We start from the raw sequence: 27514 nt of genomic DNA on the forward strand, positions 1-27514 counted from the left end.
GCCAGTTGGGTCGGGTGGGAAGGAGGTTTAGAGGCCTTTCATTTCCTGAGTGTTGAGAAAAGTCCCAGGGCTTAGTCTCATCCTGCGAGCAGGTGAAGGGCTACTCTAGCTGAGCGGATCCAGAGGGACCAGGGGAGGAGAAAGACACTGGCTGGCAATGTGCCCAGAGTCCTGAAGGTCTGGGTGCCTAATCTGCTGGACAGCCTCGGCCCCCGTGTCTACACTTGACACTTGCCCAGCGGGGTTGGTCCTCAGTGGGGAAGCATGAGGGCAGGGCTTTCCTCCCCAGCCTCAGCCCCCCATGTCCACACTTGCCCAGCGGGGTTGGTCCTCAGTGGGGAAGCATGAGGGCAGGGCTTTATCCCCCTTGTGTTACATTCTGGGAGTCCTCCCTCCACCTCGCCTTTTTAAATAATCTTTCAGTGTTTTGCAAAGTTCCAGGGAAGATCTTTTATGGTTTTTCTTAGTACCTTCTTTATTTCAGTCTCTCAGAGCTGAGCCAGGGACAGATTTGAGAAACTCCTGCCACACGAATACTCACCCTGCTCATCTCTGATACCTGAGCCTTGTTGGTTTCTGGAGAACACCTCATTGTCTCTATAATTCTTCTGTGAAAGAAACCAGTTTACCACATACGCCCACAAGTGTGCTGAACCCTGATGGTGGTCCCAACATATATATGACCAGCACCATCATATATAGATTTTGGGAGGCCTCCAGTGGGGGGGGGGGGTCTGCTGCCTGGATGTGCCTGCAGAGTTCTCACATCCAACGTGCTTAACTTTAAATAGCAGTGGGGCCTAGCTGCCATTAATTGTTGAACAATACTGCTTTACTGTTTGTTTTTTTTAGAGACAGAGTCTCACTTTGTTGCCCTTGGTAGAGTCCTGTGGCATCACAGCTCACAGCAACCTCCAGCTCCTGGGCTTAGGAGATTCTCTTGCCTCAGCCTACCAGTAGCTGGGACTACAGGCACCCGCCACAACACCTAGCTATTTTTTGTTGTGGTTTCACCAGGGCTGGATTGCTGCTCATCTGACTCTGCTCTTTTGGGTTTGCTGACATATTCCTATCCATTTAGTAGATGTATAATGTGAGGCCCAGTACTTGCCTGAGATGCACAGTAGTCAATAATACAGCAAGTGAAGTAACTTGGAACACGTTTGGCTGCAAGTAGCAGGAAACTCAGCTGACAGCGGCTAGAATCAGTAAGGGGTTCACTGACCTCTTAAAAGGAGAAATTTGGCGGCAGGTAGCAGGGGTGATGGCTGTCGGAGCCCAGACCCTTCACTCTCCTTTCTTACTATCCTTAGCATGTGACCTTCATGCTCACACTTGTCACAAGGCGATGGTTGCTTTATGGCAGTCATACTATCTGGCATCAGGTACAGGCAGGAGGAAGATAGGTGGCTTGGAGAAAAAAAAGTCAGTTTATACCTCTTAAAAAGCTTTGCTGCAAGGGGCCAGGTGCAGTGGCTCATTCCTGTAATCCTAGCACTCTGGGAGGCCAAGGCCAGTGGATTGCTTGAGCTCAGGGGTTGGAGAGCAGCCTGAGCCAGAGCAAGACCCCATCTCTTAAAAAAAATAGCCAGGTCTTGTGGTGGGCACCTGGAGTCCCAACTACCCGGGAGGCTGAGGCAAGAGAATTACTTAAGCCCAAGATTTGAGGTTGCTGTGAACTATGACCCCATGGCACTGTACCAGGGGCAACAAAATGAGACTCTGTCTCATAAAAAAAACAAAAGCTTTGCAAGAAACCTTACCAGGTAAATCCTACCATCACAGGGCCAGTCATGGTTACAAACAGGACTGGGGAAGTATTTTAACTGGACACATTGGCAGGTCCAGTGGAGCTCAGTAGGACATGTGGGGTGTCTTTCTAGTGTCCGTCCCCTACTTATTCTACTGTGCTACAACAATTTTTTCTGAATGGCTGTCCCGTTGGCCCCAGTTTGGCCAGTGACTACCAGATTGTTCAGTAAACAAATTGTGCTTTTCTATATTGTGTGTACATTTAATAAGCTTTCGTTTTGGCATTTTCTATAATTATTCCTCTGTTTACCGTTGTATGCTGTTTGCTCTCTTGACATCTGTTGATTATTATAATTTTTTTTTCTTTTTGAGACAGTCTCATTATGTTGTCCTCCGTAGAGTGCTGTGGCATCATAGCTCACAGCAACCTCAAACTCTTGGGCTTAAGTGATTCTCTTGCCTCAACGTCCCAAGTAGCTGGAACTACAGGTGCCCACCACAACACCTGGCTATTTTTTTTGGTGCAGTTGTCATTGTTTAGTAGGCCCGGGCTGGGTTCGAACCCACCATCCTTGGTGCATGAGGCCAGCGCTGTAACTACTGTGCTATGGGCGCCAAGCCTATAAATTGTTTTTAAAATCTTCTAACTATTAAGGATACCTTGATAGTACATCAAATTAACAAATCAGTTATTTCCTCACTTTGAAGTTTATTTTCAACAAAATTCATGCAATATAGATTTATAAGATATTTATAATAAGTAACTTTGGTGATAGGCCTAATTCCTAGAGTTCAAACTTTGGTCCCTTTAGCTAGGGCAGAATTCTGATCAACACTACATATTTTTGACTAGTCATGGTGGCTCATGCCTATAATCTCAGGACTCTGGGAGGCTGAGCTAGGAGTATTGTCTGAGGCTATGAGTTCAAGACCAAATTAGACAACATAGGGAAACCCTGTATCTACCAAAAAAAAAAAAAAAAATTAGCCCAGACATGGTAATGGGTCCCTATAGTCTAAGATACTTGGGAGGCTGAGGCAAGGGCACTGGTTGAGCCCAGGAATTCAAGGTCACAGTGAGCTATGATTAGGCTACTGCACTTGAGCCTGGCCAACAGTGCACGACTCTGTCTCTAAGAAAAAGAAAGAAAGAATAAAATAATAAATAAAGAAATAAAGCTATATACTTTGGATTATCCAAATAGAATAATAACAATATTCACAGTATTAATAGCATGTTAGTAAGAACTAGAGCGATAAGAGATTCCATGGTCTAATTACTTTGAGAAACCTTTGGTCAAGTCGCTTTTATTTGGAACTAGAGTGTATCTGAATTTTAAATATGCATGTGCTTGTCTCCCCAAGATGAGTCCATTTTCCAAGCTAGACCAGCATTGTACTGAATGCTCTTTGGGAAAGGCTCCTTGTGGGGCCAGCACCAAATTCAGGAAGGCAGTAAGTTAAAAACACCAATTTGGAAAAGGAGAGCTACCATGCCATTTAAGATTAACATCGGCAGCCTGTGACTGTAATTGGAGTGTTTGCTTTGGAGAGGACACACTTTGTTTGTTCCTGGTGAGCTCTCCTGTGACAGCATGATCATAGTGTGGCCTCTCAGAGCCGGGCGTCGGCCTCACCTGAGTGCCTGTTGGAGACGCGGAATATCAGGCTTGCTGCAGACCTGAACAAGAGCCTGCGTGTACGAGACCCCCGGGGTTCCTTGCACACATTATTGCCGGAGAGCCCCTCATCTAGGGAATAACGTCTCAGATCATCTCTGATGCCAACATTCTTGTCAGACTGTTGCTTGGGTAGAATTTCTGCGTTAGTGAGCAGAGACTGCACCAGTTATCTTAGTGCCAGCTATGATAACAGTGTCATCCAGAAGACCGTCATCTGGCATTGCTGGGAAGTGGAGGACAGAAGGGCAATTTGTCAGCTCTGGTCAGGTCAATGTCCTGCTCACAAAAACCTTGGTGGGCAGCGTGAGTTACTATTTGGGAACCAAAGGGAAGAAAGCAGAGGAAAATATTATTCTAGGAACATATTTTTTCTCCCTTCTTAAAATACCATGAGTAATGTATGGGGTAAGAGAAAGAGGGGAAATTGGTCATACTTTAAACATTTTCTAATGATAACTAGACCCAATTTCATAAAGTGTTTGCAAATTATGTTGGAATTTTCTGCACTTGGATGTTGGATTCTTATCAGCTGTGGTGGAACCCTTTCTCTACCATGTTCTAGTCATGTGAACTTGGATACATTACCAAAGCACCTGTAGCCTAAATTTCCATGTGTGTGAACTGAGGCCATTGACCTCTGCCTCACAGTCGGCAGGATTAAGTGGGAGGTGGACCCTGTAAGGCAGGGATTTTCTACCGTGTGCCATGAGAGGATCTTAGGTGTGCCTCAAAAATATTTAAATATCATTAGCTAAATTATTTTCAAAAGAACCAAAGCACAGAAAGTATATATTTATAAATTCTTTTATTTGACCAACATAATCAAAGTGTGCCACGGAAATTTAACTATAGGTTCAAGAGATAAAAAAGGTTGACAAACACTTCTGGGTAGCTCAGTTTACTCCTGTCAATGTTCTCATAAATACCATCGGGTAGCTCAGTTTACTCATGTCAGTGTTCTCATAAATACCATCGTTTGATTATTGAACAAGGTTTGCTTACACGATTTCTGAGTTTCTGAAACAAAATTGTTCAAGAAGAATGTATGAAATATGAAACTTATTTAACAAAAACACAGGACTGATTTATTTGACTTACAAGGATTCATCCACATCTCTACATCATTAGGGTATAGCATGGTACTAAAAAATTAATCATAGGGTTTTTGTGGGGGCAGAGGGGTGTCAAGAAGATATCAGATAAAGCAGTTTATACGTGACTCACCAGTGTTCTGTAAGCACAGATGGCTTTGGTTGGGGGCACTCGTATTCCCACCAACCGGGCTGCTGCTATGGAAGATTTTGTTCTGGCTATTTTTGCTGTTCTTGCTGGGGGTGGCTTGGGAATCCCTGGTCTCTGCCATCTTGGTGCCAGGGCACGATCGCCTATAGATGGCTTTCTGCTTTTTCTGATTCACTGGGAAAGGAGGGAAAGATGCATTCCCAGCTTAAATAGTTCTACTATAAGGGTTTAAATATACCAGAGCTAATTTGGGCACATGACAAATATATTACTTCAATGGGAAAATATATTCTATGCCTCCTTTGCCCTAACCATACTTTAAGATAAAAACTGATGTGATGTGAATTAAAACAAAATCCAATTAGAAGCTTAAGAATTTCTTTGTCTAATTGGTCAAATAGGCCACTTAGGAATTTGAACTTTAGTGGACTTGGAAGTTGGTCTTCTTTTTTTTTTAAATCAAGTCTCAAACTGTCTCCCTGGGTAGAGTGCCATGGCGTCATAGCTCACAGCAACGTCCAACTCTTGGGCTCAAACAATCCTCCTGCCTCAGTTTTTCTATTTTTAGTAGAGACAGGATCTCGCTTTTTTGCTTAGGCTGGTCTTGAACTCATAAGCTCAGGCAATCCACTTGCCTTGGCCTCCCAGAGTGCTGGGATGACAGGCGGAAGTTGGTCTCTTGCATCCATGGGGTCTGTTTCCCTTTGTGCAGTACCAGCGTGTCCTGGAACGTCACCCTGTCTGCCCACACCCATCGTGGGATCTGGCTGCTCCAGTCAGATGCTCTGTGCACCCAGGCCGAGGCCACGTGGCACAGGGCGTCTGTGTCAGGCTCATGACCTTACCTGACAGAGTAGGGCACATGGCAAGGGTTTGGTGGGAATCTGTGAGCAGTTTGGTGGGGCTGACATTCTGGGCCAGGGAGCAGAGAGGCTGAAAGAACTTAGATCTTTGATGGTATCTTTTAATTTCTGGATTAGCCAGATCTGAAGCTTTCCTACCAGTTTATGTGAACCAATGTATTTCTGTTTTGTTTAAACCACTTTAAACTGGATTTTCTCCTCGCCATTAAAAACTTCCTGTTGTACACACAAATCGTAATAAAGTCCTCCTAACATGGTGTGTAGACAGAATCTTCTAAGGTCTTGTTATGTGAAGGTCATGGATTCTCTTTTGACTGGAAAGTTCCGTTAAGAGTTCGTTTACTAGAAAGACAGTTTTGAGCATTGCACTGACTCTGCAGTTTATTATTTCTTACAGGTTATTGATTATATTCACTTACTGGTTAAGTTTCCTTTCTCTTTCCCGGTCATTTGTATCTTGAAAAAGTTAGCTGGCCCAGATGTGGTGTCCCGCTGGGCACTGTGGTGGCACGAGATGTGGAATAGAAGGAAGCACACTTGTTGGAAAATAAATGTCTTTTACTAAAAAAAAAAAAAGAAGGCTGAACTTGAATCCAAGTAATTGGCCCTGAAATACGACGTGGGAGGGTTCTGGTACGCTGAGCAGCAAGCTGGACCCTTTTTCAGTGGGCAGGAGACCAGGAGGGAAGACTGCCCCTTGGCATCACAGCTGACTAGAGTGTGGGTTTTGTAGTTGTAAATACAGGCTGCTAATAAAAATCTAACTCTGTGTTTTTGCATATTGCCACATCCCAAGTTTTCTGAATTTTGACTGGTTTGGCCAAAGGTCATTGATGTTTTATCTCTGCTGTGAAGCTCAACATTGAAAATGAAGTTATTATCCAGAATTGAAACTGAGATTTGCACATTGTGGTTGACACAAATACGACCAACTTGTGCTAAAAGTCCTCAGCTTTAGGGAGTTCTAATTCTTTATTAGAGAATGCTGTGTCATCCTACTGAGTGTCTTGTAACTGTGCTGTCCAGTATTAAGAAGAAATGGATAGTATTCTGGTTTTCCAATGTTGTGTAACAAAGCAACTCGAATATTAGTGTCTTGAAACAGGGTCATTTATTTTTCTCATGAATCTGCAGTTTGTGCAGGGCTCAGCGGGGGTAGCTCATCATGTTCACATGGTGTCAGCTGGGGTGGCTCAGAGGCTGGAGCCGCAGTCGTCTAAGGGCTCCAGATGATTCACATGTTTTCTGCGTGGTGCTAGAAAGACTCAGACAATGAGCACATGACCTTGGGTTCTTTAGGGATCTTTCTCTACATAATCCTTCTAGCATGATCCTTGAGGGTAGCCTTCTTACTTGTAGAATAAGGACTTCAAGGCTCATGCCACAGAAGCTGTGTCACCTCTTTTGACTTAGCCTGTGAACTCACAGAGGGCACTGCTGCTGCTTTATACATGGTAGAAATGAGTCTTCTTGGTGGCCATGTTGAACAGGGGGCTTAGGGCTGCCTGTGGATGGGGGAAGTGATAATGAATTTGCAGATACATTTTAAAACAAGGTAGGTAAATTTTTTAAAAATTCCACTAAATGTCATTAGGAATTTGTGACAGTTCTTTTTCAAGGATTCATAATAAAATCTTAGGTTTGGAAAATAAAATGTATCCCATTTCTAATGGTTAACAAGGTGGTGGCCATATTGCTTCCCATATGGAAGGCATCGTTGCTAATACTTCCTATTGGTAGGCTGGGCTTGGCGGGTCATGCCTGTAATTACAGCACTCGGGGGGGCCTAGGCAGGTGGATTGCTTGGGTTTTGGAGTTCAGACTAGCTTGAGCAAGAGCAAGACCTCATCTCTAAAAACTAACTGGGTATTGTGATGGATGCCTGTCGTGCCAGCTCTTCTGGAGGCTGAGACAAGAGGATTCCTTGAGCCCAAGAGTTTGAAGTTGTTGTGAGCTATGACGCCACAGTAGTTTACCAAGGGCATCAAAGTGAGTCTTCAAAAAAAAAGGAAACTTAACATGCATAATCTTATGTAAACTTCTAGTTTTTCTATTCCATAGCTGTCAAGATTTACACTTGGAGGAGTTTAATTACCAGCTCATCAGGTGCACAGTAACAGAGTTGTGTTTGAACCCAGGTCTGTCTGTTCCAGAGTCAGCTGTCAGAGCCACTGTGCAGTCATCTCTGATTAATTAGTTTTCCTTTTATGTATCAAAACTTAGTTTACTATATTCTTTTAATTTGTGCAGTATAAACTGACTGTAGAGGTCAAGCCTAAGGCAAGTCCCTGGTGTCTGGGCTGGGCTGCAGTTTGAGTTTGTACAGTGAGATTACTGCAGAAGTCACGGCTCCAGCTGTCACGAGGTGCTGGCCAAACCAAGTGATGCCAACGGGAAAGTTGGAGAGATGGAGCAGGACTTAGATCCCAAGGCTAAGGCAGTGCTGGGCATCGTAAGGTCACACTCACAACATGAAGAAATACCTGTAGCACTGGAGGCACTGTTAATATCAGGGAGTGGGCAGGAGTCCAGGCAAACTGTAGCCAAACGAACTGCAACAGAGGGTCATAAATGCCGTGACCAAGGTATGAGTAAAGTGATAAAGAAGGAGGATGTAAGAAGGGAGGATTAACTGGGATCAGAGCCCCCTTGCAAGAAAATTCTGAGGGCTTTGTGTGTGTGCGTGTTGGGTCTAATATACCGAAGTGATTTTAGATTCTTGCCTGGAATTTCCTATCTAGAAACATTGGTTTTTTTTAACTTTCTAAAGATTTATAAATTTTGGGTTGGCTTGACTTTATTCACCCAATTTTCACAAACAAAATACTTTATCTCAGTGAACTAATATTCTGCATTAGATTGCACACCATCATGTAGGGTATGACATGTGTCAATTGGCATAGAGTTTCATCTTTATTTTTCCCCAACTTATACTGTGAGCAAGTCCAACTCATGGGATTCTTCCTCCTTCATGGAATGTTATTCTTGGTTAAATCTCCCCAGGGACCTCCACATCACATTGATCCTTGAATGCCAAAGGAATTTAAATGAATTTATAGCATTTTATATTCTGTATATACCCTCTCTGTACCTACAATTATACATGGACATGTGATCTTCTAATTTAACCCTAATGGTTCCAGAGTACTAAGACTTAAGATTGCCTTGACGAGTCCGTCAGCGTGTTTCTGTGTGAGTTCACTGTGGCTGGTGGTGCTTGCTCTTCTTAAATGCTGCTTTGTGTTGTAATGGTTCTTAAAATAACCTTTGCTTTGTGGCCAGGCTCATTTCATAAGATTTTGAACTGAACACAAGACTCTCAGACACGCGCAAGACGTTTGTTGGGAAACTCAGCATAGAGGTTCCCATCACAAGCTTAGTCCATGTGATACTCATCTTAGAAGCAGTATTTCAGAAGGAGTGCAATTTAGATCATTTCTGTCTTAATCATGTGGCGGTAGCTGTACTTTTTTCATCTCAAATTTTCAGTCTTCATTTTGTCATAACAGTAGGGCATGTACTTACATGTATCCTGTTGAATGCCCATTTGATATAACAGCTAATTGCTCTTTCCTGCTCTTGTTTTCCTTCTGGTTTAAGCCAGTATTTGCCAGGAATAAATCTGACTTTGGATTCAAAGTGTATTTGAATATTTCTTATCATATGATTAACCTTGGATTTCCAGGCCCACCCTGCTCTTCCAATTATCTAGTTAATGTGATTATGGAGGCAGACAAACAAGGAAATCTTTTGGGATTTGGGGTCATTCATCAAAACCAAGACAGAAACGCCAGATAAGAGCCTACTTAACGAGTGACACATCCTCATTACAGGAGTTACAAGTAATTTCTCAGGAGAAATTGGTTAGTCAAATCTCATCCTCTTATAGATCAAAAAACTGAGCATCAGATAGTTTTGTTGACTTGCCCATGACCATGCAATTATTGAGAGTTTAATCTTCTAATTTCATAATCTATTTGTTTTTCTTAAAATGTTTGCAGATCAACTTTTAGTTTTATGTGTTAATAGAATTTTTGTTAACCTAAATAGTATAAAACAGTGTGTTATTAATAGTATAAAAGTATACTATTAATAATAGTAATACAGTAGAAATAGTATACTGTTAATAACAGTATACAGTATAAACAGTGTGTTATTGGTTCCTGAAGGAAGGTTAGAATTTTACATTATGCTAAAAGACTTTTAAAGGGAGAACATGAAACTTCCCATCCTAGATGATCAGCCTTTAGCTAGATTAAATGCCAGAGTTAAAGGAAATATATAAACCGTAATTGGAGACTATCAAGTTTAAATTACTGAGAATTTATGTTCTGTTGTTCCCTCTGCTTTTCCTAATAATTTAAAGTTACAAATAAACTGTCATAAAATGGTGATTTAGTAAAACTTTTTGTGTACCCAAGCTTTCATTGTTTGCTACAGAGTGGTTAGGCTTTTCTTTTAAATTTAAAACCTAACTTCAGGTAAGTAAGAATTTTTTTTAAAGTTAAATGAAAAGCTCAATATACATACATTTTTAAAACCACCTACTAAACTTACAATGTCTGTTATTTAAAACATCTTACTGTGATTTCCAGCTGTCCCTTATGTACAGTCAGCTTGCATGTTGATTGCCTTCTATTTTCTGTATATAGAGGTAAATAAATCATATCATAAGTAAATGGTCAGTCTAGCAAAAGATTTTTGGCTTCTGGAAATACTGAAATAGTTCTTGAGTCATGAGGACAAGAGTGTTGAAAGTGGTTAAGTTCCTCATACTTTCATTAGCAGTTACTAAAAAATTTACATTTTATTTTGAAATTAATTTCTAGAAAAGTTTCAAGAATAGCAATAAGAACTTTCCTATACCCTTCACTGTTTTGCCACATTGTTTTAGCAACTCTGTTTCTTGAGAATAAGTTTCAACTACTATGCTTTTTTTTTGTAACCCCTGAATATTTAAGTGTGTTTCCTAAGACAGAGACAATCTCTTACATGATGACTATGTAGTTATGCAAATTAGGAAATTTAGCCCAGGTAGAACTCTGTTGCTACAGACTTTTAAAATTGTTGTCACAATAGTCGTGCTTTATAGAAATTTTTTCTTGGCTTTGGATGTAAAAATCTAGACTGGTTCATGACTCCTTGTTTTCCATGACATTGACATCTTTGAAAGGCCAGCTGTTTTGTGGACTGTTCCTCAGTTGGGGTTTGTCGGATGCTTCCTTCTCAATAAATTCAAGGTGTGCATTTGGGGCAGTAATGAAGGCATCTGATGTCATCTTGTCTCAATACTGTGAATGGAACCTCGGATCACTGGTTATAGTGGTGTCCACCAGGCGTCTCCCCTCTGAGCTCACCTTCCCTCCTTTGGGAGTAGTGAGCCCTTTGTGAGACAAGACACTGTGTACCGACATCCTCCTCATTGGTCTCTTACTCACCAAGTTGAATGTCTCAATGACTCTAATAAGGGGCATTTTCTTGCCTCTTATTTACAAAAATAAATACTTAAGAAATAGGCTCAGTGGAGAGACATTTATGATGTCATGCCATTTTTCATAACATGGAGATGGCGAGCAGTAAGCCGTTAGCTCGTGCCCCATGAGGGCAGAGGCTTCTCACGCTGCTCAGAGTGGGAGTGCCGAGGGTTTTGCATAGCCCAGTTCTGTAGAAATTCAGGGATGAATTTTGTTCATTAATTTGGCTTCACCATTTTTATCTTGCCATTTTTATTCTTCTATTGCCTTTTTTATTAAAACCATTTAAAGTTTATTTTATTTTACTATACAATATTGTGGTTTTTCTGTAAGATGCTTGAAGATCCTGTTTGGAGCATGACAGTGTTAACAAACTTTCTGTTCAGCCTGTCAGCTCAATTGATAAGAGCTATCAGTCATTGATAGGAACAAAAAAATAGTTTTGTTAGTAAACACTCCAGCTTCAATTTCATCTTGATTCCCCTATCTTTTTTTTTTTTTTTTTTTTTTTTTTTGAGATAGAGCCTCAAGCTGTTGCCCTGGGTAGAGTGCTGTGGCATCACAGCTCAGCTAATTTTTGGTTGCAGCCATCATTGTTGTTTGACAGGCCCAGGCTGGATTCGAACCCGCCAGCTCAGGTGTATGTGCTTGAGCCATAGGCCCCGAGCCTCCCATCTCCTTTTTATTATTTAGTTTTATGCCAGTCTTCACTGTTGAAGCTGTTTCTCTTAGTTTTGTCAGTGTCCCTAATGAAATTATAACCTCTTTTAGGACAAAAGCCATCCATGTATTAGATACCATTTCCTTATATTATGACTCTATTATGTACTACGTATCATAGGACGAAGCTGTAATACAGTAGCCGAACATCCCTTAGTAGCTAGCAAGGTAATCGGTAGGTAGTGAATGCTAACTCAGGTCTTAACTCAGGTCTTAGTTTTATTAACTTAAGTAGAGCGTGGCTTCATAACTGCTGGCTAGCCATTCTTATGACATTTGTGCTCTGAAGATGTAGCAGTATCTGCAGACTCTGAATCTCTCTCATTGATATTTTATGAACTTTCAGATAACTGATTAATGGAAGGCAGAATGCTTTCTCTTAATAAAAAACAATGGCCTGAACGCCCTCTGTGGCCAGCCTGGAGGAGTCTGAGTAACTGGGAACATGGAGGTGTTGAAGTCACTCTCGGGTTAATTGGAATAAACATACTGTAACTTCTAACGAGCAGCTCAGTGGAACACCTCAGACAGGATCTGCCGTGAAGAAAAAGGAAACATGAGGATATCTGGAGTAGGTTCCAAGACAGCAGAGAACAGAAGTGGCTGCCCAGGGCCAAGGTGGACACTGGGTGAGCCACTCCTCCCTCTGTGGAGTCCTGATTATCAGCAGCACGTCAAGTAACCACTGGTTCTTCTGGTAGGAGGGGCCGACAAGGGGCTGGACCAATCTCCCACACTTTATCCAGAAGAAGAATGCACTACCGGACCATCTTGCCACCTTGCACATGTGTGATGTGACAGAGGCATTAGTTTTTACTTTGTAGACTAGAATTCAAATAGAAAGTGGATATATGATCTAGTTTTTAAATTACATAGTATGTCGGGCTTGTGAAGAACGTGACGTGATGCTAACAAGGAGGAAAGAACTTTTGAAAGAATCTACTGAGTGTGAGTCCCGAACGTGTTCCTATAAACTTTTAAAATAGCTAAATATTGTATTTCCACATTTGCTACAGAATGATGGTGTGTCCTTTACAAAGCAGTTCTTCTCATCTCTTTGCATTAGCTCACCTGAGGGCTGTGCCACACCCCTGTCCAGAACAGTGATTTTCTATTGCAGGGATTTCCAAAAAGGAGATGAAGTTTGAAAATGTCCCTCTGTCCCTTGAGCATTTCCTCCCAAGGAGGGGTCAAGAGACTGCCTAAAACTCCCCACTTCTGAGCACTAATAATATAAAGGCCTCAATAGTCAATGAGTAAATAGTAAAGTATTATATGAGAGTATAAAATGAGTATATAGTAAAGTATATATTTCTGAGTTATCTAATGTTATGATGCTAATAACTAATTGACGCATGGTATTTAGTACCAGTTTTCTTTAACTTACTCAGTTATATAAAATGATTATAGAGCATGTCAGGAAAGGAACATCCGACTAAGATCACTGTCCTTCTCCCTCCCATGTTCTGTCAACTGGAAGGGTTAAAAAAAAAGGAGGGGGTTTAGAATTTGAATATTTCTGTAATGCTATTCATTTCTGATGAAGTACCTAATTGATTCTTGATAATATAGAAGAGTATTTAAAGTTGTTTCCAAATCTGTATTAAATTTGTTTTTTTTTGCTCGTACAAAGGTCTTTATTGGTGGGGGAGGGAGGCTGCAGAGCAGCACCGAGGAGGAGAGAAGAGAGAAGCAAAAAGGGGAGAAAACAGGAGAGTGAGGAGGAGAAGAGTAGTAAATTTGTTAATAGAAAAATCCCTGAATGAAGAAAGATATTTCATTTCAGTTCAAGTAGGTATAAGGCAATATGTTAGTGGTGGGTCTGCTGTTAAATGATCGTACAATTATACTGTGAATCCTCTTTGGTCTTCAGTCTTTTTCCTTGGAGAAGGGACATGATGAGCTGTGATTGTCTCAGTTGTTACTCCCTCTTAGCTCTGGATTATTTTCCATCTGGCCCAACTTTGACAGATGAAGAATAGATTTCATTTATAGGTTTGCCTCTTGATAAATCACGACATAAACACTTTTGTGTAAATTGACACTTACTTTATAATTAGACGGCATCAAATGTGATAAATGTAGGGCACCACAGGTTAATTCAGGTACACAATCCCTTTCTGTCGCCCTACAAAGAGATTGCTTTATGATTGTTAGGTTTTGTCCATGTAGAGTCACAGATAAAAGCTGTAACTATTTGGATTAATTTGATGAGAAGTCCCTGGCAGTTAACGCTAAAGGGGTTTCTCTGCGTCCTTTGTAGTGTTGTTGCTTTTTTATTCTTGTAGGATTGAGTTCGGTTTAGGGACAGAACTTCCCTTCAGCTCTCAGTGGATTTCACTCTTTGCCCTAACAGTGACTTTATAAACCCCAAGAAGTGTGACTCTGTCATGAATAATAATGGTCTGTATCACAAAATGTAGGGTCTAGTTGGGATAGGATTTGCATCTCTTTGTCATTATAATCACAGCCTTCATTTTTGTGATAACTGACATAGAAGAAGTCTGTATTTCAGATCATGTTTTTTTAAGACCTTCCCTGCTCTGCCCTCACCTGCCACCCGCTGCTGCCCTCCCTCTGCGCTCATCCTGCCCTCCCTCTCACCTTCCCTGCTCTGCCCTCACCTGCCACCCGCTGCTGCCCTCGCTGTGCTCTCATGGTGCCCTTTCCCTCGTCTCAGCCACACGTCTTGGGACATCTTCATTTGCTGTTCTCTCTGCCTGAAACTTCTTCCAGGTTTAAGTAGTTCTGACTCGTGTCACAGTTCCGGGTGCCTTCTCACTGACGCCTTTGCTTACCGCCCAGCTTCCATTAGTGCTACCCACTGCCACCGACTTTGGTTTCCTTTGTGGCTCCTTTCATCATCTGATATTCTGCTGTTTACTTTTTCTTCTTTGATCATTTTCTGCTTTGTAACATAAGAACTTCATGAGAGCAGGCCTTTCATATTTATTACCTGATAAATATTTGAATTCTTTGATTATTATTGACTATTTGAAGTTATAGAATTACAGGTATTATCTCATGAATCATGGTCTAACGATGGAAGGTTGAAGTATTATAAGTCCAATCAATAACATCTTGCTTTGGTTTGCAGTCACTTCATTTGTGACTGATTTTAAATTCTCACCGGGATGGTTATGAAGAATATCTTCTGGCTGAGACAGTGACCTTCCTTGAGTACACATCTGCTGTTTCTCCATTCACCATCACCCTTCTGTGTAAACTGAGGAGGCCGGCATTGTTACCTGGTTATATTAATGAGAACTTGTCACTAGTTTACATAAGAACCTATTTACATTTTGCTGGACGTGCAGATCTAGCAGGCAGCTACTGGTATTTTTTTCACCAACCCAGTTTTCTCTCTCGTTGGACTGTTCATGACACCGACGGCCTCATCACTGGATTATCACGTTGTCTTACACGTCCCACGGGCAGTTGGCTTCCAGAGCACAAGAAGCATATTAGCAGCTGCCAGAAAACCAGCACAATTATCAGATTTACTAGTCCCTAGGGAAAGATGGAGCAAAGGCTTCATGAAAGAAACATGGAAGTACTAAGGTTTTATTGGTGGACCGAAGAGTGTGCTAATGATTGGGAATATTTAAAAATTAGCTTCCGCACAACTACAGGAGGGACTCTACCTAACAGATTCAAAAATTGTGACCTGGTTGTTTTACCCTCACAATAACTTGAAATTTAAAAAAAACAATAAATATAACTTAGGTTCCTGGGAGCATAATACGTGGTAAGAGGCTACAATGAGAGAACAGGTGGTGGTGGCGGCAGCATATAGTCTGAGTAAAGGTCCGACAAGGCTTAGTGGGGGGAGCTGGAAAGGTAGACGTTTTTTAAAAACATTTTTATCCACTCTAACAGCTCGACCTGGGCTTGCCCTTGTGTTGGCGTTTTGTCCAGGTGCTCCACATGTCACCTAGTGATGTCATTTTGTACCTTAGTAACGTGGGAATAGATAACATGTTCCCTGGCTGAGCTCCATCAGCAGAGAAGCTGTGTTTTTGACCCCTCATTCTTCTAAGGTTGTTTTTAAGCCTAATTGAATTTTTGGCACAGGGTAGCAAGGCCTCATCCAATGATAAAACAGCAGGTCATTGCTTATTTATCCCTAATAAATGTCTGGGGATGAGGTATCTTGCCAAATAGCATTCAGCATTCCTAATCTCACTCCTATCCCCAGTGCCGATTCAGAATTCATTTCCAAAATGGTAACTAGAGTTGATAAAGAAACATAGTAAGTTCTAGAAGTTAATCTCATCCATTCACCTTTTAAAAGTAGAAGTGAAAATTTAATGACGTAAGTTGCCTTTTGAATGCAGTAAAAACCTATAGCTTGTCCCGCTGACCTGTAACTTGGTCTACGTTTGCTAACTATTACAATCTTCTCTTTCTTCAAAAGAGGCAAATGAATCTGTCCATATCAGGCATTTTTGTTCCTAGGTGGTTCACAGAACACCTCCCACTCAAGCAGTAAGTGAGTGAGCAGACTACGGTTTGAGACTGAAGCTGGTATATGAACGTGACATTCAGTTTGCATGAATTTAAAGTCCAGCAGTGTCATCTGCGTTTGATTTTGGCATTTCCATTCTCACTTTCCTCTCTTCTAATTCCTTCTGTCACCTCGTCCCTTACTTCTACCTCCCACCCAAGGGGCTTGTACCAGGGGATGTTTTTTGGCCAATAATTTGCAGAAGAACCTCCATATTTGACCACCTCCCTACACTGACCACCTCCTTATGTTGACCTAATTGTCTTCATCTTTTTTTTGATAATATTCTTCAATAAAAGCTGAAGGTTGAGCCAATTTTCATAGACATGTACCACATGTTCGTATCAGTACAGGAGGCCTAGTTCCTTACATTGACCACCTCCATATGTTGATGAGTCTGTTACAGTCCCTTTGGTGGGCAACTTACAGAGGTTCTACTGTATATGCCTCAGATACTGCCCTGGGGAATACAAAAATGAAGCTGGAGACATAGGCACTTCCTTAAAAATACTCCTAATCTGGGCAGGAAGTAAGACTGGTGTGCGTTGTGGTCAGCAGAGTTCTGTCATCCGGTGTGGTTGGTATCCTTGGGGAGTTGGAAGACTTAACCTGAGTTTCTAGAGAAGGCTCACTGAGAAGGTAACACTCAGTGGAGGAGATAGACAGGAGAGTGGACAAGTCTGGGACCTGTTTTGAGGGCGTGCTTTTGAGATGCCAAGTGGAAGTGGGATGAATGCTTAGTTTATAGATAAGGAGCTTAGCAGAAATGTCTGGGTTGGGGGTACGATGTGTAAGTCTTCTCTCCACCTGGTGTTTGAAGCATGAAAATGCATTTGTTGACCCATGGACAGAGTAGGGTTTTCTCTTATCTTGAAATGTAAGAGAAATGTAAGTTGAGTCTGCCTTTGACCCTTTTACTCTGAAAGGAATTCTTAAAAGCTTGTCTAGGTCAAAAAGCCATGAAAATATACCTAGTTGCCATCATGATTCCACGGAAAGCAGGGATTCAGTGGAAGCTTCTGGGTAAGGGATACCCATGTGGTTACCCTATGTCTTTTTTTAGTATGCTAAACTAGTTTTCCTTTGATGGTTGTAACATACAGGTTGGTTTTGTTATATTACTCAGTCAAAGACACATATTTTTCCACCCAGCATTTTTAGATGAATTAATTAAAATATGTCTTAGTTATATAGCAGAACATGTTAGAGAATTACTGAAAGTAGAAAGTTTTACAAATAGGGTGTGATTGTGGACAGTAGGAGTGACAGGGATTGCTCTCTCCTCAGGATTCTTATTTGCATCCTACATAAGGTGGAGATAAGGTTTTATAATCAACAGTAGTCTTAGTGCTTGTGTAAAATGGGCTTCTGAGGAGCTAATATTTCTTTTTTAGGAGTGTCTCTCTATTTTTCAAAAGAAAAACAGAGAAGAGGGCAATTTTTCTTTTCTTTTTTTTTGAGACAGAGTTTCACTTTGTCACCCTCTATAGAGTGCTGTGGCATCACAGCTCACAGCAACCTTCAGTTCTTGGGCTTGGGCTTAGGTGATTCTCTTCCTTCAGCCTCCCGAGTAGCTGGGATGACAGGCGCCCACCATGCCTGGCTATTTTTTTGTTGCAGTTTGGCTGGGGCCCAGTTTGAACCCACTACCCTCACTATATTGGGCCAGCATGCCCAACTCACTGATTCATGGGCGCTGTCCCCCCCATTTTTTTTCTTGGTGTAGAACATTTATTTATTTTTTCCAGGAAACACTCAAAGTTTAGGCGAGTGGGAAATAGTTTTAATCAGAGAATTATACATTTTCTTCCCACATATCTTGCTTTGTACTAGGAAATGGCATTGTGATTCATTTCACTGTAAGTAAAATATTACAAATATTTACAGGAAAATATTAAAAATAACTCAAATCACAAAGGCAAGATGAAATAAACTGGGTTTTCAGAAATCTCTACTCCAGTGCCCACAGCACACAAGAAGAGAGTCAAAACAAATAAGGAACTAAGATCCCCCTGATCACAAATTTCCAAAGAACTGGAGAAGGGGAAGAAATGGGATGGAAATGGTGGTGTGACAGGGAATGGATGTTAGCAGCACTGCTTCAATAACTAATCTATTCTGAATGAAATACTCTCTCTTATATGCAGTAAATTCTCAACAAGGCTAAACTTTAGGATATTCCTTGAACTGAAATTAGAAAATACCCTGACAGTAGAAGTAGCTCTTTCAGCTCAGTTTAACAAGAGCCTCTTTCTTCATGGGCCACTGTTGTGAACAGGAGCCTGGTCTGGCATCAAAAGTTGTCACAGTAGCCCTTCCATCTCTTTCATGAAAGCTTCATATACATCATCCTTAGTTTGTACTGACACAGGAATAGAAGGACCAGATTTGGGGGCTGCTTTGGTAAGAGGCACAGCAGAATCATCCTCTGATTTTCTTTGGGGAGTAGAAGTAGCCCCTTTATTTTCTCGACGTACTCTCAGTGCAGTGGGCACAAAGCGAGTAATCTCTGCCTTGGGATTAGTGATCTGTGGCTTGGCACTGATGGTTGCTGTGGCTTTCTTCTCAATGGTGGCTGCCCTTGTATCATCTGCCTTGGGTCGCTGAATCAAGTTGGGTGGGGCACTTAAAACCCCAGGGTTCAGCAAGGGAGCTGGTGGGAAAAGCCCAGGGTGGGCAGGTCCAAGTGGAGGCAGCAAAGGTGGGCGCATCATGCCAGGACGTGGTAGAGGGATACCTGGAGGTGCAGGGGGAGGTAGCCTTGGTGGAGGTCCCCGAGGAGGAGGGCCAGGAGGCAAACCTGGAGGTGGACCTGGGGGAGGGCCAGGGGGCCGGCCTGCTGGTGGTCCTGGAGGTAAAAGTCGGGGTAAAGGCCCTCGGAGTCCTGGCATTCCAGGTGGTCTCAGGAATGGAGGCGCTCCTGGAGGTGGTCCTGGAGGAAGGCCTGTAGGTGGTCCAGGAGGCCGTAAAGGTGAAGCAGGTGGTGATCCAAGAGGAGATGGTCCTGGCATGGGAGGTGCTTGTATCTGAGAAGGAGCAACAGACTGTGGGGGAGCCTGCTGCTGGGAAGAAGCAGTAGATCTGCCATCAGAATGAGCTTCCTCTTTATGCTGTTTCTGTGATTGTTTTTCTGCTTCAGAGTCATCAGTATCATCCGCATCATCATCCTCTGAAAATTCTTCTACTTCCCGTCCCTCCTCAGGGATTTCCTGACCTGCCATGCGAAGCATCATGGCTTGAAGGGGAGTTAGCTCCTTCATGTTCTTTTTTTTCCTTGATTTTTCTGGCATATCTGCAAATTGTACACTTAGACCTGACTTTTTTCCTTCAATGTTGTCTCTTTCATCATCATGGTGTACAAATTCATCCCCCTCATTTCCTCCATCTGATCTGTCAGTGTCACTGTCATCAGTACTGTCATCATGCTTATCTTGATCCATGTTCTCAGGATAACCATCTTCTTCACTGGTGCTGGAAACACCATCATCATGACCCCGCGGAGCAAGTTCAGGAGTATATAACATGTCTTCCTCTCCTCTACGAGAAGGAAGATCCAGGGCAAAACCCACTTTATGGCCATACATCTGCAAGACTTGAAGAGGAGGTGGACCAGGGGGAGGGCCAGGACGTTTTCTGCCTGGGGGCAAACGTGGAACACCATGTCCGAGAAGAGGAAGGATAGAAACTGCCCGAGTTGGAGGTCCATAGGCTGAGGTTTTCTTAAGAATAGAGGGTGGCTGGGCACCAGGTAGTGGAATGTCCTGGATCAAAATGTTTGAAGGTGCATGTGGCATATCTGGCAAAGGAATACTCTCCACTTCCACATGCTGAGCATTCTTGACAGCATCAAAATACTGGCTAAGTTGAGCTCTCTTCTGTTCATATTCTACTTCCAGCTTTCTCAGCTCTTTGTAAATATCTGGATTCTCTTTTTCATAGAGTCGTAGAATACGTTCAAAGGTTTCACGCAGCTTTTTACGCTTATCTTTCAGTACTTTCTCATTTAACTGTGGCTGTTGTACTGGGTTAAACTCCATTTCATCCAATTTCTCCATGTCCCGGATAATCTGTTTGGGATCCTTCATCTTCAGAACTGCAGCTCGTACCATCATGCGCTGTTTTTTGTTCTTCTTTAATTCTCTCTTCCGGGCTTCCTTTCGAGCTTGGTCTGTAGGGTTCATAAATTTTCCGCTCTTGGTGGATGATGTGGATCTCCGTCCCATGTTGATAATCTGTGTGGTTTACTTTTTCATTAAGAAAAAGAAAAAAACACTTCTGCTGGGCTCCCAGGGCTGCGAGAAGCAAGGAAGGGATGACTCCCAGCCCCTCTTACTTGCTAGGGCCTTTAGGTCAGCCTCTCGGCCAACCGCCCAGCCACCGCCATCTTGAAACCTCGCACCCCACCGCGATCCCTACGTCATCTCCTGTCGGCTCAGCGGCGAGATTCCTACGTCATTTCCTGTCCCCTCCGCTGGCGTCTCTTAGCCTTGTTCTGTCCTGGAACCATAGAGAACCTTTTTTTTTTTTTTTTTTTTTTTTTTAAGAAACAAAGTCTCCCTCTGTCTCTCTGGGTGGAGTGCTGCAGCGTCACAGCTCACAGCAACCTCCAGCACTCGGGCTTAGGTGATTCTCTTGCCTCAGCTTCCTGAGTAGCTGGGATGACAAGGCACCTGCCACAACGCCTGGCTATTTTTTGTTGCAGTTTGTCTGGGGCCAGGTTTGAACCTGTCACCCTCAGTGTATGGGGCCGTTGCCCTACTCACTGAGCCACAGGCACCGCCCGAGAGCAATTTTTCATAATTATGTAGGATGATTTAGGTGGCGTGGGGCATAGCATTGCTTCTTTGTGTTATATCAGGTTGTGAGCAGGGGAATGCAGGAGAATCTCAGTGTCTCAGGCTATCGGGAAGGAAAGTAGTTTCCAAGCTTCATTTTCCTGGAGGAGAGTCTTAAACATCCTCAGAGTCAGTTCTAGAGTCAGGGCCTGAGGGTAAGACCAAAGAAATCAGATGTTAATGATTTATTAAATGATTGTATTTTCTGTTGGGACATACTTTTCACAGATAAGGAAAAGTATATATTTTTTAATGTTGTTTGTCATGTGTTATAAAGGAAATTTCTCTAGTATTGACATATTGCTCATACTTCACATGATATAAGACCTCACAGAAAGGGCTGGAAGAGGCTCTTTACTTCATTGGGTAAGGCTTTTGACAGCTGTGCAGTGTGGAAAACTGGCCCGTGGTTTATGACCAGATCTGGATTTGGAAAAGACCAGAGCTCAGAGTTATAACATATGGAACTTATTTGGGAAGTAATTCTTAGCTATGACTAAGAGCCTGTGCTCAAATGCCTGGGAAAGTTTAAAAGAAAATCTTTGCAAAATAAATCATATTCTTGTTTGCTAAATTGTAAGACTTAGATAACTTTGGGTGTGTTTGTGGATTTACATGATTCTGTACTGAAGCTCTGAAGTTTTTCTCTTGTAATTAATTTTTCCTGGTTTTACTTTTTAACAACTCTCGCTGGCTTATTCAATTAAGAAATTATTTATTTAAAAAGATTATTTTCTCTTTCACCGAACCCCCAGAGATCCTTCAAGTGTTCTCAGCTGCGCAGACACCGCTGGGCAGTTTATAGTAAGGATCTGCTGTTTGTGTGTGTATTAGCTTCTGGTGCTGTTTTTTCTTAACTGTACAAGTTCCAGTTACAATGTTTCCTGTGTTTATTTATATCCAGATAATATACGACGTAAACATCCCAAGTTAAATGTTGTTCCAGGGAAAGCAAACTAGGAAAAGGTAGTAATGCTATGGTTACATTTCTGAAAGAATGCTCATTTGTTTCTCATTTCTCTAACTGTAATTGGGTAGAAGTATGTAAGGAAGATGCTCCTGCTTAAGTTAATAATTATGGGGATCTCTTGCTAAAATAGCCATGATGATCCTTACCTTATGCTATTGCAACTAAGTATTTCATAAGCCAAGGAAAATTATTATTACAATTCTACTAAAGTTGACTTTCTGTCACACATGTAAGTATGGCATCGGCACAGTAGTGTTTGGGGAGCAGTAGGCAGGACATACAATTTTTCAAAATAGATTTGTAATAGAGAAAACACTACATTTTAAGGTTTAAAAATTAGAAAATATGAAAATAATATGTAATCTGATCACTTCTCAGTCTACAGCTCTTCTTTTTGGTTTTACTTTTTAATGTTTAAAAATTTTTGGATAACCATACTCACATGTTACGTAACTTCTTTTGGGACTAAGGCTTATTTTGGGCCCTGCAGTGTACTCTCTGTTATCTGAGAGGAGGTGCAATGTGGGAGTGTAGGATGGGCAGGGATGTGGCTGGCTTCAAGTCCTAGCGCTGATACCTTCTATAGTTATTTGTGACCTTGGGAAACCATTTAGCCTCTCTGGGCCTCAGTTTCCTCATCCGTAAAATGGGAGTGATAGCGTTCCCTTCTTCATAGGTTGTTGTAAAGACTAAAGGAGAACTTCTTGACCCCATAGTAAGAGGTCAATAACTACTGTTATCCATTTCCCCACTTCCCTTATTAGAACACCTGTTTAATCTTCCCCTGTCATTGTATAACTCTTCTCCTTTCTTTCCACTAACCTCTTTCCTGGTTTCTAGTAAAAAACCTAAGAGAGTCATTTGTTTTTCCTTTTCTTTTCTTTTTTTTTTTTATTTTTGCAGTTTTTGGCCAGGGATGGGTTTGAACCTGCCACCTCCAGCATATGGGGCGGGCGGCCTACTCCTTTGAGCCACAGCCCATGCCTGTATTTTTCCTTTTTAGTCTTCAGTTCAGCATAGCAGTGAACTCAACTTCAAGGAAGAAAAAATAGGGAGGATTGACAGGCAACATCTATCTCAAGTTTATAGGGTTACTGGTTTTGTTATTTTGGTTCACCGTGGCCATGACTTAGAATATATAAGAGTGTATTCTTATGGAAACCCGATTTAAAAGTAAAGAATCATCTGCGAATGTGAAGTCACTGAACATTGACAGTTACTTTTATCTGTGACTGATCATCTTTTAAAGATAGAAACAATGGGGCAGTGCCTGTGGCTCAAAGGAGTGGGGCGCCGGCCCTACATGCCAGAGGTGGTGTGTTCAAACCCAGCCCCGGCCAAAAATTGCAAAAAAAAAAAGAAACAATGAACTTGGAGTCAAGTTCATTGCTACCTGTATAGATAGAAGTTGATACCTATATTAAATAGCATATATCAAAACACATAGAATGGAAAAATCATTTTCTTATTTTCAAAAATATTTAGTTTTACGTGGTATGTTGCCATCCTCAATAATATTATGAGGGACAGTATTTGCTTCAGTAATTTAATACAGATCCTAATTAAGGCTATCAGAATTAATGTTGTTTTGCTTGAATTTAACAATTATATATTGAATCTCCATCATGGCAAGGCACTTTGATAGTTAAGGACTATTAAAAAATTATACAAGCACACATCACAGAGTATGCTTATACAAATCTGGATGGTATAGCTCTCTACACATTTAGGCTATATGGTATATAGATTTTGGCTCCTGGGCTGCAAACCTATACAGCTGATCGCTATACTGAATACTGGAGACGGTTGTAACACAGTGGTAATGACTTGTGTACATTGTGTAGTGAAGCATACTTAAATGCGGAAGAGGTGATGCTTTGTACCATGATGTCATGACGGCTGCGATATCCTTAGATGGGAGGAATTTTTCAGCTCCATTATAATCTTACAAGACCTCTGTAGTCTGTATGATCTGTTCTTGACTGAAATATTGTTATGTGGTCATTATATGTGGCTATTCTACATTATGTATTTATTTGGAGGACACCTATATTAAACTACAAACAACACTAAGGAGAGTTAACGATACAAGATTCCTTTATCCAGTTATTAAAGCATCTCTTTTAAACATGTATCTACTATCCTGTAACATTTCCAATTAGTCCATCCTTCCCAATATCCAGAAGATTAAATTCATTTGCACTTCTTTACACTTACACTTACACAAGCAAGGCTTTTGGACTTCTGAGCTTTGATAGCAACCCTGGAACAAACCTCTGTGGTAGTACTGATGACCAGTTTTAGCTTTCCAAATCTGAGTGATAGCAGCTTTTATGATGCTGGGTTGTGAAGGGTCCTGAGGCTGACTCTGGACAGAGAAGGAGTGATTACAAATTGCTGGCTAGAAACATTCCCTGCTAACAATGCATTCATGTTGCCCCTCCTTTCTGTGCAGTCGCACACCTTGTGAGCAATTTTGGTCAACAGTAAACTGCGTTTATGACTGTGGTCCCTTACGGTTATGATGAAGCTGAAAAATTCCTGTCACCTAAGAATGTCCAGCCACCTTCACATTATGGCACAGGGTATCACGCATGTGTTTGCACTGACACTGGTGTAAACAGACCTCCTGCCCTGCCAGTCCCATGAAAGTGCAGCATGCACAGTCACATAGAGCACCTAAGATCTGAGGCTGATGGCAAACAGCTATTACTGGCTTGTGTGCTTCCTGTGTTTCCACTATGCTTTTTGTCATCATCTCAGAGTGTGCTCCTACTTATTAAACAGAAAAGTTAGCTGTAACACAGCCTCCGGCAGGTCCTTCAGGAGGCATTGTTACTAGTGCGGATCACAGATCCATGTGTGTCAGTGCCACTGAAGACCTTCCTGGGACAGGGCGTGAAGAAAAACAGTGACGCTGATAATCCTGAACCCGTGTTGGCCTGAGCTAATTAACGTGTGCATTTGTCTCCTAATTTTTAACCAAAGAGTTTAAAAAGTTTTTAAAAAGTATGAAACTTACAGAAAAAAGCATGTAGATTAAAGATATAAAGAAAGACAATATTTTTGTACAGTTGTACAATGTGTTTGTGTTTTAAGTGTCATTACAGAAGAATCAAAAAGTGAAGGAATTAAAAAATGTATAAAGTCACGGTAAGGTAAGGTTAATTTATTATTGAGGAAAGAAAACTTTAAAAGTGAATATAGCAGAGCCAAAGTGCACCCAGCGTGCAGTGCTGATTTGTGAAGTGTGCACAGTGCACAGTGATGTCCTGCCGGGCTCTCACACGCACTCGCCACTTGCCAGACCAACCTCCAGTCCCATAAGCTCCATCTGTGGCACGTGCCCCATACGGTCTGCCATTTTTTTCTTTTGTAACTGTATTTTCACTGTACCTTTTCTATGTTTAGATGTATGTAGATACATGAGTACTTGCCGTTGTGTTAGAATCCCCGGCAATATTTAGTACAGTAACATACCCTGCCTTATAGCCAAAATCTATATACCACATAGCCTAAGTAGCTTAGGAGTAATATACCACAAACCCCAAGTGTGTAGTGGGATGTACTGTCTTAGGTTTGTGCCTCAACTTTGGCGATGTTTGTACAAGGACGAAATCACCTACGGATGTGTTTCTCAGAATGGATCCCCATTGTTACTCGTAAGGATACACCTGTGGCTCCAGGCAGTGGTATACTGGTGAAAAGTAAAATGCTCTCCTGTGTGTAATGTGCACCATGTTTTCTGTCCCAACTTTCAGGAAAATGCCCCTTGAGAAATGGGCTGGCTCTCAGCAAGGAGAGCCGTACCTTGAGAAGGCTAAACCTCCCATGCTATGTGTGCATGGTCCTTCCCCATCTGCCCGCTCTGTGAAGATTGACCCTTCCCTCTCTCCAGGGAGCCCTTCCCTTCCTGCCACATAGGGGGCTGCAGCCCACACGGCCACACAGGTGGCCCTCAGACAGGAGCTTCTGAGGCTGCTCAGCTAGTGGGCAGCCAGGTGGGTCCCAGGACCTGTGTGGGCTCTCTCCATGTGGCTGGGCCTCAGGCACTAGGCCTCACCCCTCACAACTGCAGCCCTCCTCTGAAGCTCCAGCACTGCACCCTCCCCCGATTGCTGCCCTTGTGGAGGTCTCTCCACCTACTCCCGCTGGATCCCAATCCTTGAACCCTTTGTTCCTGTATGAGCGATGTGTAATGTGCATCCTTAATTTTCCCTCAAAAATCTGGGAAAAAACTGTGCATTATATATATACAGTAACTGTTGGTACTGAGGCTTGTGTGTGCATGTACGTGCCATGTGTGTTTGTGTGTGAGTGAGAAGCCAGATTTGTTGTGCTTGCTGATCTTCATGTTTAAATCCTCCCATTTTGGTTGATTTCAACACAAGCTTTTTTAATGCAGGTTGGGGAGGTTCTAGGAGCCACGAGGAGCCTGCCCAGCACACATTGGCTCCCACCCTATCTGCCTAACTTCTTAGTCATCGCCATCTCTTGCGTTAGTTAGGCCATTCTCTGCTTTGTTTATATGCGTCTCTACCCTGCATAATTCTTTCCATCCTTATTTCCCTCCTCTCTTCTCTCCTCTTTACTTCCATTCTCTACCTCTTAATGGACAATTGCAATAAGAAATTTAATTTACTGCATATGCAATGAGTTATCTTCAATCTTCCACAAAGGTTTACCAATCTTCCATTGACTAAATACTAAAAGTTCTGATTAAAATACATTAATGTTCAGCTGCTAAAATGTAATTGCTCTAAAATAACTATGATTGGAAATTTCTTTAATGCATTTTCTTTGCTTTTATAAACTATCAGAAGTTTGCTCAAATTCATCAATGGAGAATTTAAAACAGATGAATGATTTTAATTTCTCTTTCCAAAAATACTCTTAGTGTGACTGCCAAGAAGGGGTGGACCAATATCAGCAGGAGGAAATATGCCATTCCGGTGGAGACTGGAGGTGAGGGGTGGACAGTGAATTATGGGAAGGATGTACCTCCCTGCCTCAGCCACACACACACAGAGCCACAGACACACCCGCTGCCCCCAAGTCAGTGCTGAGAATGTGGAGAAAGAAACAATCTTGAGGCCATAATTACCTCCACTTGGATATACAGTAACGAGGATTTTTGAGTTAGGCCAGTAAGAGGAGGGTATATTGTCATGAGCACAAGGGCATACATGGGGCAGAAGTGCTATGGAGAGTATGGAGGGCACGCTGGTGTAGATGGGCAGCTGTGTAATGGGGAGTGTACAGGGCACGCTGGTGTAGATGGACAGCTGTGTATGGAGAGTGTACAGGGCACACTGGTGTAGATGGGCAGCTGTGTAATAGGGAGTGTGGAGGGCACGCTGGTGTAGATGGCAGCTGTGGAATGGAGAGTGTGGAGGGCACACTGGTGTAGATGGGCAGCTGTGTAATAGGGAGTGTGGAGGGCACGCTGGTGTAGATGGGCAGCTGTGG

General features: G+C 42.1%; 1 protein-coding gene and 1 pseudogene across 2 annotated transcripts in view; one reads left to right on the top strand and one right to left on the bottom strand.

The window, feature by feature from the left end:
- ARHGAP42 (Rho GTPase activating protein 42) overlaps nt 1–27514 on the top strand; it is a 325063-nt gene that overhangs the window by 142921 nt on the left and 154628 nt on the right. The window lies entirely within an intron of this gene.
- Nucleotides 18379–20646, bottom strand: LOC100944970 (annotated as a pseudogene). Its single transcript, XR_002772463.1, has one exon. The product of XR_002772463.1 is annotated as a WW domain-binding protein 11 pseudogene (transcript).

Source organism: Otolemur garnettii, unplaced genomic scaffold (genome assembly GCF_000181295.1).
Source record: "Otolemur garnettii isolate 467f Iridium unplaced genomic scaffold, OtoGar3 scaffold00001, whole genome shotgun sequence".
In the NCBI taxonomy this organism is placed as follows: Eukaryota; Metazoa; Chordata; class Mammalia; order Primates; family Galagidae; genus Otolemur; species Otolemur garnettii.